This window comes from Callospermophilus lateralis, unplaced genomic scaffold (assembly GCF_048772815.1).
Source record: "Callospermophilus lateralis isolate mCalLat2 unplaced genomic scaffold, mCalLat2.hap1 Scaffold_74, whole genome shotgun sequence".
Taxonomy (NCBI): domain Eukaryota; kingdom Metazoa; phylum Chordata; class Mammalia; order Rodentia; family Sciuridae; genus Callospermophilus; species Callospermophilus lateralis.
The window spans coordinates 9,519,504-9,535,919 of NW_027515420.1; the positions used below are offsets into that span (position 1 = coordinate 9,519,504).

General features: G+C 38.3%; 1 pseudogene; it reads left to right on the plus strand.

Moving 5' to 3' along the window:
- LOC143389926 (RNA-binding motif, single-stranded-interacting protein 1-like) overlaps positions 1 to 16,056 on the plus strand; it is a 146,556-nt pseudogene extending 130,500 nt beyond the window's left edge.
- Positions 16,057 to 16,416: the final 360 nt, after the last annotated feature.

The window sequence follows — 16,416 nt, forward strand, 5'->3', positions numbered from 1 at the left end:
GTGTTGAGAGGAGCCAACATTCAAAACTTGAGCTCCGCCAATTGATGCAGCAATAAAAAGAATAGCTGAAAACTCATTGAGACACTGTAAGCATTTGGGGGGAGGAGGGGCACTAGAAATTGAACTTGGGGGCTTTCTACTACTAAGTTACACCCTAACCCTTTTTATTTTTAATTTTGAGGTAGAGTCTTCCTGATTTTCCCAGGCTGGCCTTGAACTTGTGATCCTCCTGCCTCACTTATTCTAAGCACTTTTTATGTTAATAATTTCAATACTTTGAAGTGGGTACTATTATCCACATTTCATTGATTTTGAAACCAGAGACATTAAATAATTTGCAGAGTCGCTAGCTCATAAATTTCAAACTCAGGGACAATAACCCTGAAGCTAGTGCCCTGGCCATCATGCAGTACGATCAGATTGACAGTGATTTTAAAAAGATAAATAAGATACAGAAATGTCCATAAAGTGTTATAAGAATAAAGAAAACTGGGTACAATAGCACATGCCTGCAGTCCCAGAGACTCAGGAGGCTGATGCAGAAGGATCTCAGATTCAAGGCCAGCCTCAGCAACTTAGCAAGACCCTATCTCAAAGTAAAAAAAAAAAAAAAAAAAGAACTGGGAGTGTAGCTCAGTGACAAAGTGCCCCTGAGTTCAATTCCTAGTTAAATAAACAAATCAAGCATGACTCCTTTTCAAATGGAATACTATGTAACCATTGACAAATGACTGTATAACAAGATAGGGAAAGATCCACAATAGAAATGGTAGAAGAAAAGTATCTGTCATCACAAATGTGAAAAATAAATGACTTGGAAAAGCAGTGAAAATAGAATATTAAAATATTTATGGGGGGCAATAGAGGATATTGAGTTTTTGTTTTCTATTTAACATGATTTTACTATTGTCACATTGTTCTTTTAGTGACCCTTCTTTGGTGGGTTGGGAAGAGAGGTGAAAGAACCAAAATCGAACCATGCAGAAATGAAGCTGATATGAAAAAATTGCAAACGGTACTCTTCTCAACCTGAATGGTAGCCAGCAACACTGTGTAAGGCATAGTAAAGGAGGAGAGACCAAATTCCATCAAAGCCCCCCTGGGAGAAGTGTTCACAGAAAGTATAGCTGTGCTCATTGGATAGGACAGAGGGGCTAAAACAGGAAATGGTGTTGTTCACATAAAAAATTAATCTTAATAAATTAATATTTATTGGTTCCTTAGGTTGAAATTTTTACCAGGTAGTTCCTTACATATTGTTTGTGATAATGTTACTTTAAAAACGCCTCACTACGAAAGCTAATGAAGGTTGCTGAGTGATCTGGTTTTCCAAAATTGATGGGAGAAACTTCTATCGAGGGCAGTTTACATTTTGCTGACTGTTAATTGAGATAAAATACTGTGTAACTAGAAAAAATGGTACTTTGGAAAGAGAGGTCATTCCATCTGTTTGTGCATTTCATCATCAGACATGATAGTACTAAGACCTCACATAGGACAGGCTGAGGAAAGGTCCATTTCAACATCTGAGCCCAAATCACTGTAGAATCTGAGCCCAAAAGACAGGTTAAGGAAACTGCAGAGATGTGCAATCAGACATTTATAAAATATCATCCCTCTCTCAAGTTTGGTTGAGGGCATATTGAAGAGTCCAGTAATGCCATGATCATAGATGGCTCTTCAGCGGATACTACCTATGATCAGTGTTTGCATCTGAGGTGTTGCCTTGGGCTTCTCACAAGTGTGCAAGGTCACGGTCACACCATGGTTGTCAGGCTTTGGGGATGCATGTTCCTGTTGGTTCTGATGAGGAAGAAAATAACTTCTCTATCAGTTGATGAGTAAAAGAACCTGACAGACCTCATGAGATATCTGAGATTTACCCTTATTAAGGGGAAATTCAGCCTAGAACACTGTGTATAATTAGCAAAATAATCAATTTGGGGTAGATTATATACTTTTTATATCACTTTAATTTCAGGAATGTGTCTCACATCACAAATCATGTTAGAACTCTTTGCAGTTATTGTTTTGAACAATAAAGAGTTGCTAATATAGAAAAATGACCACGTAAGAGATTATCACTGGTGCTGGGTATATAGTTCAGTTGGTAGAGTGCTTACCTCACATGCACAAGGCCCTGGGTTCAATCCCCTGCACCACCACCAAAATAAAAAAAGAGATTGTCACACACTAATTTTGCGAAGTTAATATGCCCAAGCTTCGCTCATCCCTATTACTAGCTTTTATGGCACTTCCTGTTCTCAGTATCTGCCTTCTAAAACACAACCAAAGAGGCTAGCTGGAGGATCCCTCTGTAGAATATGCCAACATCCCACACCATCTCCCTTCAGCCTGTAGCCTGCACATTAGGCTCCCAGAAGCAAACTGAAGACATCCCTTCATTTTGAAGGAATCACAGGAGAGACTAATTAACCAAAGATCTCTCAATTTTTAACAAGCTTGCACGCACTGAAAAATAAGTGGCTTCATGGTACAGAACTGGGTGTTTTGTTTTTCTGTGCAAAAATCTAACTGAAATCCTCTTACCCTTGCTTAGCAACATGGTGTCAGATAAAATAAATTAAGCCCATTTGCCACATACAACACCTGTAAGTCTTTACCTAATTTGCTTTTCCAGAGCACACAGAGAAACATTAAATTCCAGGCATGCATTCTTTCTCACCACACTCTCCAAGTCAATGGAGCAGTGATTGTGAAAGACAGACGGCCGCTGTCCCCACGTCAGTACTTTGCTTCCACATAACATTTCTATTTAGAACAAATCTCTCTAAAAACAGTACTTTGTCCTGTAAATGACTAAATGAGTTTTCATAAGATTGGAAATATTCTCTTCCCCATTAAATTGCATGCCCCCTGGAGGCAACAACTCAGATCTGCCACTGTACCACTGGCTCTTGTGTCCCTGCCACATACATAGTAGGGCATTAAAACTTCAACTGATAAGGAGACCAGAGAGAATTTTGATAAAAGAAAAAAGCTGTTAGAATTTTATATTGCTTCACAAGCAAGACTTGGGCACTCCTAGTTCACTGAAACAAGGAGCCAGCAACATGTAAAAACTGGGTCATTTCCCCTGGTTACATTCTTTAAAAACAAGAAATTTGTTTGGCCTAAGAAATTACTGCCAGTACACACTGTTTCTACTACTTACCTTTTTGCTTTTAGAGGAAAATATCATATCTTAATGGCAGCACAAAAATCAGGTGGTAAATATAATTCATATTTGAAAGATTCAACTACATCTTGTTCCATGTGTTTCTGTCTGTGTGTGTGTGTGTGTGTGTGTGTTTTATTTTAAATACCATATGTATTTGCAAAAATGCCCTTACCACATATTTTAGCAGACTTCATTCTTACCTGAGATCTGCTTTTTTCTGACAGGACAGAATCTAGATGAAAGCACATTAGAAGCACATTACATCCAAATAGGAACATTGGCCATTTAACAAGTGAGCTTCAACATGCATCAGGGTCTTGCTACCAAACTGCCTTCATTCACACCTGCCTGCCGAGACAGCCCAAGGGAAGCTTCCAGAATGAGCAACCTGGTCACCTTCTTTCCCTGGAAAGAATTATACTAATTGAGGAAAACAGTTTGTATCAATCACTGAGCACAGGAAGCGCTTTAAAAAATTAGTTAAATTTCAGTCTAGGTGCTAGTTTTTATAAACCCTCTAGATAAAAGTGTCTGCCACAAAGTGCCAGCTCCACAGAGTTTATTATATTCCTTTGCCCTACAGGAGTATATGGAAGCAGGACCTTATAACCTTAAATATCATTGGAGAAAACATTCTACTTTGAGGCCCTTTCTAGATGTGCAGAGAGTGAGATCTTGCCTTTCTTCATCTGAGTTCTTGTTCTGTCCGTCATTGTTAAGTGAGGCCACCACCACCCACCCACACACACACACACAACCTGCATTTCAGGCCTGCACTTAATACGCTTTCACATTGACCCAGGAGCCTGAGGAGAGTTTCAGTGCTAGAATTTTAAGTATAATTTGCCCCCAAAGGTGAGTAACTTTGAAAGATTCCAGGTATAAAAAGTCCTTATTTGCAGAAGATTTTGTCCTTTATTCCTTCCTACTTGGATGCTATTTCTCAGCCCTAGTTTCTACCTGTCCCTTAATGACCCTGTAGTAGAATTAATAACAGTGATTATAAAACTTTCTTGCTTCATTGTATCTGTTCACTGTCTGTAATTGGTAAAGGTAGAATTTCTAAAAACACAATTTTTTTTGAAAAGACAAGTAGTATGGTTCATCTGTATTCTGGGATTTGGCTGCAGTCCATCTTCTATCATACCCAGTTTGCCTTCTATGGAAGTTCCATATTCAGGAAAGCTCAGGTGGAGGTATTGGAGACAAGAAGGTAAACAAAGGAACACTAAAATTCTCACCAGACACCTAACATTTTTACTTTGAACAACTACTACCTGTATTAGTCCATTTTTTCATTACTATAACAAAATGTGTGAGGCTGGATGACTTAATAAAGACGCTTATTTAGCTTATAGTTCTAGGGATTCAAAGGTATACTGCCAGTATCAGCTTGCCTCTTGTGAGAGCCACATGATAGGTGGTATCTGTACGTGAGCATTATTACAAGACCAAGCCAGAGAGCAATTCAGGGTTTGGGCTTGCTCTTGTAAGAACACAGGATCCTGCAAGAACTACCTCCACTCCTTCTTAGGTTTGACCTAAGGACCTTCCTGTGTGCTTCACCTAAACATTGCCACACTAGGGACCAAGCTTCCAACATGTGAACTATTTATTTAGGAAATCATATCCAAACCGAAGCATACCCAGAGTACAGTTGCCATTCAGAAATGACTCCCATTCCAATGCATCCTTCAGGAGTGGTTCAACCCAGGAAGGGAAAAGCATACCAGCCAACAGCCTAGACAGCTCACCGAGACGGAATCACATACAGTTCGGTGTTTTGTGTTTTGGCAGAGAAATGTTGAGAGACACTATTGCCTCTACCCTGTCATTAGCGGGTGGATAATAGTGATATAAAATAAGAGATTAATTAGGATAATAAGCGGCAAAGGAGAAAGGAGTAAATTTTCCACAAGTAATATTTTTCTCTTCATGGTTATTTAAGTTTGAAACAGAACTTGAAAGTAGTAATCATGGTTCAACAGTAGACAAAGGATGGAATGTGGGAACCAGTCGGGAAGGTGTGAGTGCCTTTATTATATTAACAAGACGCATGCAGAAAAATGCACAACTTCCAGGAATGCGCTGCTGCTTCTATCTCAGAAAAGCAAATTGAAAAAGGAAGTCAGGGGTGGCCTATTGTGCTGCCTGTGGTTTGTTATTTTGTCTCTTAGTTCTAATGAATGTGTCTCCTTTCAAAGAATCTCTGCATCTTTTCTACATTTGTTGCTTGGGTTTCCCTTTGTCTCATTTTTGTGAGATGGACACTTGGTTAAAAAAAAAGAAAAAAAACTCACCAAGTGGAATGGTTCAGGTACAGAAAAGTCTTTAAATGGGACGGGCAGGTGTTGGAAGCTTTCTCACGATGACAGACTTCACTCCTGTGTCCCAGGAACAAATGAGGTCTGTGTGTATCCATTCATTGATTCAGCCTCTAGGTAAGAAGCACCTACCAAGTGCCCTTTGCTTAGACACTGGGAATGCAGTGATGACGGAGCACACAGGAAGGAAAAGCAGGCATCAGGGAACACAGACTTAGAAATGCTGCAATTACATATAGGGGTATGTGCTACAAAGGGGGGACTTGTTTTCCACCAGGAGGAGTGGAGGTCCCTCTGAGGAATGTTAATGGGAAGCTCCAGAGGCATTTGCAGCTGGAGGAGTGCAGGGTGGCACAATCCTATTTTCATTTGAAGATTATTTGGGTGACTGTTTAAAGGCAGAATTGTAGAGAAGCCAGAAGGCAAAGAAGTGCCCGTTTAAAAAAAAAAAAAAAAAAGCACCAAAGTGAATGGGAAGATTCCTTTGCTTCTTCAACAAAATGGCCCTTCAGATGTTTTCATGATGCCCTGGTTTGGAAATAATAACCAGTGTATTATTCTATACTAAGATCTTTCACCAGTGGCTGATTTTCTAAGGGTCTGAAGAAGCTTCTGCCTTGCAGTGTTCTATTAGTTCCCTCCTAGCTCTCACACTGCTCCCACTAAAAAAGAAATCCCATTACGCTTGTCACCTGTGCGTGCGCACGGTTGTGGTTTTGTAATATTTTTGCCCGATCACTCAGCTCCTACAGAACCTTTATTTTGCAAATTTGCGGATGGAGGACAGAAGAAGAGACAGAACCCAAACAAATACATCCCTAATGTAAGACCATGGCACTGAGAAGGAGAGGTGAGACTTGTAAGTCCTTTCTTAACTTCAGTGTGGGTATGCAGTCGTGGGCAGCTCCGAAAGGTCACACAGGCATCTCCCTTCAGCTGCCTGGGTCACACCTTTCTGCCAGCACGTTTTCATTCAAGTAATGCTCAGACTGAGACCCTTCCCTCTGTGTGTGTGGGGGGGTGCTCACAAAGTGACAGTTCTCCACATAGATGGTACAAACAGCTGTGTTCCCCAGCTAGCTGCCTAAGTAGGAGGCTCTAAATTGCTATGGAACTGCAAGAGTGTTTTGAAGGTCTTTTATGCCATGGTTTAGGTATGACCATTTAGAAGGGTTTACATTTATTATATTCAAAAAGTATTCTAAATAACATTAAAATAAATGTATTTGTCATTGAGGGGTTTTTTTGGGGGGGTTGTATGTTTATTTAATCTTGTTCTTTTGAATAGTTTTTTTTTTAACCTTCAATTTCTTAATAAATTATTGGGCCTCCACTTCTCTATATTTCTTTTCAATGAATTGTTAACATAATTTTTAAAAATAGCATGCAGGTCCCAGAATGTCTGGAGAAAATGTTCTAGAATCTGGACCGTCCAGTGATAATCACTAGCCACTTTTGGCCATGTGTACACGTGAAATGTAGCTGTTTTGCTAGAGAGATTGAATTTTTCTATTTAATTTTAAATAGCTACATGTGGCTAATGGCTACCATATGGGACAAGCAACAGGTCCAGGGCTTAATTCTCTTACTGAGCTTACAATTATGCTTGGCTATAGCAAAAAAAAAAAAAAAAAAGAACATTTTTATCAAATGTTACTGTTACTGTCTTATGTTGCAATGTCTAAGAAATAGCATTATCAAATCATGCCTTTCCAGCTGAACATTTATGTCCTTCTCTTTCCTGTAGGCTGGAATGACACTCCCTTACGACCCGACCACAGCTGCTATACAGAACGGGTATGTTGTTATGATAAATGCGTAATGGCTTGAGGAAAATTAAAGGTGGAAAATATCATTTTTCCATGAATTATTCCACTTAAAGGATTACTTAATACAGGCTTTTGTGTTTATTCTAGATTTTATCCTTCACCATACAGTATTGCTACAAACTGAATGATCACTCAAACTTCTTTTACACCCTATATTGCATCTCCTGTATCTGCCTACCAGGTTTGCACCTTTAGGATTTGTCAGTAGTGCAACAACTTATGATCGTGAATCTCTGCTGCATTTTTTAATGTGTCTTAAAAATCTGAATATTTATAATGAAATTTAACTCATTTTATGCAGCTTTTGGGTACTCAATTTAGAATAAGCTGCTTTTGATTTGATAGACTAATTTGCTTTTATGTTTAGGAAAATATATAAAGCCAAGGAAATGGTTGCCCATTATCTGTCCTTGGAAACATGGCAATTTAGAACTGAGACAAACCCACATACTTCCTCCACTATCCGACCAGCTTTTAGATGCCAGGTGTCCCAAAAACTGAAATATAAGAGAAATGCCATTAGGTAAAATACAGAATAGGTGTGTATCTTGCTTTTATTTCTTTGTCAGCAGAAACTAATAAAAGAAGTAAATATGCTTATACACGAAGGTGTGTCAGTTAGGTTACATTCAGTAAACAGTGCAGATGAGATTTGGGGTCTGCCCACCAAAAGAAAGAAAAAAAAAATAGAGGCAGCTCTATTTTATATATGTTATTTTGTGCAGAGGCTTTACCTTAAATTCCCAACTGAGGAAATCTATTAAGCACTATCATAAGGTCAATCTGATTATACTTCAGGGATAGCTCCTCTTTTACATGACCCCAAGAGTGCACGTGCCCTCTCCCCTGCATCAGAGCCCCTCCAGATGTTGACTGCCCAGTCCAGACAGGAGCTTCTAATGGGGTTCAGTTGCAGAGAGAGAGAGAGTTCTCTTCTCTTGACTATTGGTATTCTATGGGACTAAACTAAACTTTGGTGTATTCTTGTTTTAACAACAATTGAATTAGATGTTGTAGTCCTGATTTCTGATCTTAGAGGACTACAATATCTAATGTAACAGCTGTGTTATTTGACTTCTGTAACCTCAGATTCTTCCTCTTTAAAATGGGTATAATAATAGTTTGTCTCATAAGTTTGGAAAAGTTACAGGACTGAGTCTATGAAAAGTGTTAATGAGCACTCAAAATGTTAGCTGTGATTACTATTATCATCAGTAGCTGGCTTATAATAAAAATATATTAGTTATACTTCTTAAATAATAAATTGGTTAACCTAAGCCAATGTCAAAGCTGGTTCTGTCTAAAAAACATAAAAGTAGCTTTGAATAACAGAAAAGTGACTAGATGCACTAAAACTGAAGGGGTTGTTGGGGTTTTGTTGTCTTTTTGTGTTGCTGGGGATTGCACATGCGAGGCAAGAACTCTACCACTAAGCTACATCCCCAGCCCTAAGACTGAAATTTTAAAGTAGTCATCACCACCTCTCTCAGCCTTTAGATTATTGTATGTTCCTTCCCCTGATTGTCAGTCATTTTCCCTTTTCTTTGTTCTTTGAGAGTCGTTTATACTTACCATGGTTCTTCAACCTGCTGGGTATAGAAGTCACTTAATGCCTCTTTAATTGTGTAGTACTTAAGATTTCTATATTTCCCTTGCATTTTCCCTAATAATTCCTATGTCTGATGTTAAGACATAATTTTGAACTATCTGAACTTAGAAATCTGTCATTTATATATCATTAAAAATAGGGGCATGTATAAGCTTATTCTTAGGCAAATCAAAGATTGCACATATTAATTTCAACATATACTGCTATAGATATTTCAGCTATTATGGTTTTTCTCCACTACCTTTTTCCTTCTTTAATATGAAATCAATGTGCATTTCAGAATCATTTCATAGAATAAAAAATTAGAAGGCCAGTTTTGTAATAAATTTGATATAGCTAACTGGAAATAATGTTATCATTTCAAAGGCCTGATTTCCTCTCCTGGGAATTCTGTATACTAAGATACCTGTGGAATTCCATTCCCTTTCCCTGACACTCAGTGCAATAACATCTCAGACGGATTCTTAACCCCATACGTTCAGGGACCAGGTAGGGTCAGTGAATGAGCTTTAAGTGACCTGTGCTGCAGAATGTCACTTGTGTGTGTGCAATTAGTGGGGGTGGGGGCACTCTCTTTCTTTATTAGGTTTTCAAGGGGATCTGTGACCCCAAGATGGTTAAGAACCAGTGGCAAAGAGTTTAAAAAGCATAGGTTATTATTCCCATTTTCTAATTAGGGAACATTGAGGAATAGAAATCGACCATAGCTGGCTTGATGCTTAAGAGAGAAAATTGGATTAGGAGTCACAGCCCTTAACCTCATAATGCTGCACCTGACTAGATTATAAAGACCGAAGCATATCAAAACTGAGTGCATTTGGCCCACATTGGGATGTACAGGGAACTGCTTGCCTCCCTGTGATTTATCCAGGGAGGGCCCACCACTCGTGTTGGAGTGGGCCTTTCTCTACTAAACCACCGTATGCTTATGTAGTTGGATTTGAGAAATTATTAGCATCTGAAAGAAATCATCAGTATCCCAACGGGGAATGGCTGCAGTCCAGATAACTGAAATGTTAACAAGGCAGAAGCACTTAACTTTGGTCTGCCTTAGGTGGCAAAGGAAACCAGAGAAAACAAGTATCGGGGCTCTGCTATCAAGGTAAATCACAATGCATTCTTCCCCCATGACTCTTCCCCATATTCTCTCTGTAGAATCTCTGAAGTTAACACTAGGGGACAGGATACAAGAAGGTTGTGTTAAGAATTGGAAACTGAAACATTTTTTTAACCACATAGACTCTGGAAAGCCCTGGGCATCAAAAAGGGACTGATGTATCCCTCTCCCGAGTGGCAAACGACACAAGCCAGAATTCCTGCCACAAGCCTGACCCTCACATCTTATTTCTCTGTTCAGAGGGTCTTTTTTCTGTGTGGATGCCCTTTTAACTGTAGATGTCAGATATAGTTACTAAAGTTTAATTTCTTCAATCTGAATTTCAGATATTTATTTTCCTCACTAAGTAGAAATTATTAACTACTATGTAAGATTTTTGAAACCTAATGTCCTGAGTATCAAAGAGAGATTGAATTTGGTTATTTTTATTAAGTCAGCCCATACTTTGAGGGTTAGTTTCTAATCAGATGCTCTAGAATTAATCCTCTTTCATCCATATCCTAAAGCACCTAGTTCATACCTTGATTGTAACACTTTTCACTAATTTGAGACGTTTTACATACTTAACTTCTCTGCTTTAGAGAGTAAATTTATTGAGGGTGGGTCCCATGTCTTATTCACCTTTTTCTCTTTGTTGCCTGATACTCAACAAATACTTCTTGAGTGGGCCAATAGAAATTGGTTCTAAATAATTATTTCATCCCATTCAGAGTGACCAGTTTGCCAAGAATGCTAACTGCCTTATAATCTTTTTACTCATTGATAGTATTGTTTCCTTATTTTCCTTCTGTAGATTTTTAACACAATTAAAAGAGAACTATGCAATTATTACAATGGAAATCATTGTTTCTTTAAAATTCTCCCTTTTCTAGGTGCAAAGTCCTTCTTGGATGCAACCTCAACCATATATCCTGCAGCAACCCGTAAGTTGTTCACCTCAGTGGCCTAATGTTCTGCCTGCAAGTAAGCCATGTGTGTACTCTTCAGGTTAAAACCCCTTGCCAAAGGTGATAAGGGACTTGGGAAATTTTAAGCATGGGATATGAAAGTGCACAAGTTTAAAATGAATCAGTAGTAAGCATTAAATAAATTTGTTCATAAGAATTTAAAACATACTCCGTGGGGGGCAGTACACAATTTCTTGCTCACATCAGTTCTGGGGGGATATCTGAGTGACAATGTTTTACAATATTTGATAAAACCACACTCATGTTTTTACTCTGTTTAATGCAACCCTAAAGTAAAGATAGAGATTTTCATCTGTGTTATTCGCCTCTTTGGAAATCAGGTACAGTGTAGTATAATGCACTCTGATAAATAACAAATGTGATTTCTTTGGTGACTTGAACACTTGTTGATCTAATGTGTATCTAGTACTACTTTTTCTAAATGAGCTACTCTTCAGATGACATCACAAAGCTAAGCATGCCTACACTGACCTGCATGCTTACTGTTAAGAAAGCCATAGATTTGGACCTCAGCTTTCTGGTGACAAGTGCAGAATGGGGATCCTGATAATCAGTTTAAAGAGTTTGTGAGATAAACATAGATCTGTTGCTTAGGAAGAGAACTTGGCTCTTGGTCTTAAGATGAGATGGAAATTCGTCCCAGAATACCTCTCCTAAAGTGGGCACTGTACTATATGACTGTATGTATGAAATAGCAATCCAGGCATAACTAGTTTTGAACAAGAAATGCTTGAGATGACCTTTAGGAAGCTAATAAAACAGGTTGATATTATAACACAGGAAAATACATCTTTGATGCTTATGAATGCACATGTATTATGTGGTATATACACATTTCATACTGGGACACATACGTGCACATATTCATGGCCATGTGTGGATTTGTGATGTGTATTATGTGTACATGAGCAAAAAGATCAGGAAACTCCTTCCCCATTTTCTGGACTTCTGAGTCATGTTCATCTTACTCTGTGCTTTTGATAATGCACATTAGAAGTAGAATGTATCTTTTTTCCCCCTTTGACAACTTTTAGAGACAAAGATTGCACATATTTTAGTTTATCATCTTTCAGGAGACATGAGGAATGTATATAGAACGTTGCTGAGAATTCATTACCTGTTCCCACCCAGATCCAAATTGCCTGCCTGCACACAAACCTCTGCCCACAACTGTGCATATCAATAATTAGATTATCAGTAAAACAAATAACTTATTTAAAGGATATCAGTTACAATGATGCCAGAATGTACATTAGTACTTGTGGAGTATGTTAGAATACTTGCTCCATCAGGTAATTGGCCAACTGCAAAAGAGGAATGATAAAATCCACAGTTTATAGAAAAAATTGAACAATTAAAGTCCAAAAATAATTAATTTTGGTGTAGATGGTCAGTGAACCATCGATCCAAGCATTAAAAATGATGACAGTGACAACTGTGCAATCTGTTAATTTTTTGTAGTGCAATGCTAAGTTAAAAGTAAAAACCCAAGATGTGAAATTCTTCATGTTCTCTGATTGCAACTATGGAGAAACATGCAGAGGCAGGAAGGGGCACATTGTGGTTGTTATGGGAGAGGCTGGATTATAAGTGATTTTTTTTCTTCCCTGTTTTCTTAAATATATTTAATTTAGTCCAGAGCAGTAGCACACACCTGTAATTCCAGCAGCTCAGAGGTTGAGGCTGGAGGATTGCAAGTTGCAAACCAGCCTCAACAATTTAGTGAGATCCTGTCTTAAATAAAATGGGCCAGGAATTTAGCTCAGCGGTAAAGCATCCCTAGGTCCAATCTCCAGTACCCCAAATTTTTTTAAAAATTTTGATTTTTACTCACCAATATTTTTTAAATGAAATGGAAGAACTTGGAATTGGTTGGTTAATGTTCCCTCTTTTGGCACCAGAATCACAAAAAGTTCTGAGAACCACCGAGTGAGTGAAGAATGCTCTTGATCCCAACAACTTAATCTTGAAACAAAGGGCTCTCTTTATAGAGCATTTTTAAACAGATCATTATTATTGGTCCTATTCTTTTGCAGCTACAGAAAACATCACCTGTCTTTTTTAAGCATTTTATACCTTTGCCAGCCAAGGAGAGTCTGTAATCTGTGCTTGCTATTATAGCTCCTCCTGCTGAACTAGCTTCCCAGTTAAGTGAGGGTAGTGTTTAATGCAGGAATTTTTGTGAAGTGAATATCAAAATACCATTTCCCCTAACACTCTTACAAAGTCTCAGGAAAAGCAATCTATTAAGACTTCTGAACCTTATTTATTATTGATACCCCTTGCCAGTCTTAAAGATGTTATTTTTGCTTCACATTAATCACAAAGGGATTTCCTTTGCAAAAGGTAATTATAGAATCTTAACTACTCTCATTTTATCCTTTGTTGCTTCTGTCTCCCATCCACAGGGTGCCCTGTTAACTCCCTCAATGGAGCATACCATGTCACTACAGCCTGCATCTATGATCAGCCCTCTGACCCAGCAGATGAGTCATCTTTCACCAGGCAGCACCGGAACAGTAGGTGGCAAATTAATATCATGTGTCTCTGCAAATAGAGGAGGGTCAATTAATGCACCCCTGTGCCTACCCTATAGAATCACAGGTTTGATGATGACAGTTATTATGCCTGGCCCCAGCCCCACCCTACATTGCCTTCCAAAAAGAAAAAACTCAGATATTTCTTGATTAAGTGAAAAACTGAAAATCTGCTCTCTAGGTTTCCCCTTTGCCAAAATTTAGCACTCACACATGGCCACATCTAGCTTCTTCAACTAATGTCACTGGTATATCATGAAGTACCATTTCATGCAGCAAAGGATGAAGGTGACACATGGTAGCAAAAATAGGAAATATTCCCTCACCTATTCCTTCTGTTTTAGAACTTGAGAGCACTGAATCATGATATTCGTGACTTATTTCACTAGAGTCCAGGGGACTTGGTAGAGTAATGAGGTTGACCTGGTACTAGATCCATGTTGGTTTGTTTATAGTTTAAATTGTAAGAGATTCCCACAGGAGTTTGATGCAGCCTGTATCTATAGTGGCTCAAAAGAACAAAGGGTGGTGCATTTTCCCCTCTTACACTCAAAACCAGCAGCAACTTCTTGTGCAGACTAAGCCAGAGCCATACACAGCCTGAGATGGACCAGAAATTCCTCCTGCCTTTAAGAGTTAGTGACTTCAGCATCAGGAAATCAGGATTCCCTGGCCTAATCTTCAGTGATAGGTCCAATAAGTCATCCACATTTAGGTCTCCACCTGTAGAAACAGTACTAGGTAACAACTCAGGAAGCTGCTAGATGATAACAAGGTCTTCTGAGAAAAGATCATCTAGAATGATGCATTAGTGATATTGAATTATTCACTATGACAGACTTTAATGATCTTCACCTGTGTGTTTCTTTGTTAGGAAATCCAAAGACAACATGGAATTTATAGTTTGACAAATTCCTTCCATATGACATATTTACATGGACTAATAAACCTTTGAGGGTAGCGTATTTAAATTTCTTCTTGGAGAACTCCATATATTTTATATCCAGCTCAAAATTTCCTGAGTACTCCCCATTTTGCATGGTTTTCCATTGTCCATCCTGACCTCCTCCTCCTTTTCAGTACATGCCTGCAATGTCAGCTATGCAAGGAGCCTACTTGCCACAGTATACACACATGCAGACGACGGCGGTTCCTGTCAAGGTTGGTGCAGAGTATTAAATGGCCATTCTGGCAATAGGTAGTTTCAAAAATGGGTGAATTAAGTAAAACTGAAAGCAAAATCTATCAAAAGTCAAATATTTGCATAAAAGGATTGACTTTAGACGGAATATGTTATTTGGGACTATAAAATATAATTGTTACAAATTAGGATAACAACATCCAGGCCACATCCCCAAGAACTCCTAGAAATATTTTTCAAGCTTGTAGCACCTTTTTCACCCCTCCAGAGCTCTATCTTGTCACCCCTAAAATGAGATAAAATTGGAGTTTGTAATCCTAGTCCTAAAGATTGTATCAATGGTGATACTCACAAAAGAAGTCAGTCATAATTCAGATAGTAAATGAAAAAGGAAAGCTGATGTAGCAGACGTGGGAGAGAAGCCATACCTATTTTTATAGAGGCTGTTAGTGTAGCTAAATAACTCTTGGTTCTTGTCACTGGAGCTGGTATGGAAGAAGTCTGGCATCTGATTATGATTGGACAGGAAATAGCATTTTCCATCAGAGTATCCTTAAAATTCCAAGGAAAATACTCAGCTCACTTGCTCTTTCCCAGTAGGCACTGGGCAGAACCCAAAGGCTCCCATTTCCAAAAAGGGCCAAAGAACCATGCCTTCTTATTATTTGCCTTTCATTGTGCGATTATGGGAACCACAGTTATCGGAGCCCACAATTCCTTATCAGCAATATTGAAACCCTCCAAAAACTTTGAAAATAAAAATTGTCTTTGTGACTAACTTCTTAGCAAAAATTCTGACCTTTCAAAAAACCCAACTTGAACTGAGACAAGGTGATACATTTGTTCCAGTTACTGTGTTTATGCACTCGGTTCTATATAGAATTACTGATATGTTTGATTATGAGGGACATCCCTAAGCCCTACTTGAGGGTATTATATGATATACAGCATATTTCATACCATGTCTCAGATTCTGAACCTTGAAAATGATGAATTCTAAATCACATCTGACCCCAGGGAAAAACAGAATAAGAAATTTTTTTGATAAATGTAGCTTGATCAGAATAGAGAAGTCAAAGATTTGGATGGGAGGTGCTTGGTGTCTATCAGCCATTTCAGCTACTTGAGGAAATGACCTAAAAAGCTCTGCATAATATTAAGAAATTCACTTTAAAAACTGCTTATTTTCAGGTGTATGCCTTTGACTTAGACCCAAGTAGCAGAGTTAAGATTTTACCACTAACACATTTCATCTGCTCTGCTTTGTTGTAGGAGGCGAGTGGTCAGCAGCAGGTGGCTGTAGAGATGTCTAATGACCATTCTCCATATTCCTTTCAACCCAATAAGTAACTGTGAGGTATGAGAGAAAGGTCTCCATTACCAAGGCGCCAATCAGGCAGTCTGTGGTTCCCTTATCAAAATGATGCTTAGAATAACTCAGATCGATCATACTTGATTTCATTATAGCCAGGGCATCCAATCTTGTTAAAATGTTAAAATCAATGATTTTGTTAGTTTGCAGATTCACTGTTCTATGCAAAAAGAATAACACTTTATATTGAAATAAAACACATATACACACACTCCTCGAACCCTCAAAAAAAGTAAGATCTATAACATCATAGAACATCATGTATCAAACTTATTATATAAGTATCCTATACTGTATTCTCTAGTACTCAAAACTAAAGGCAATTTAGCATCAGATGT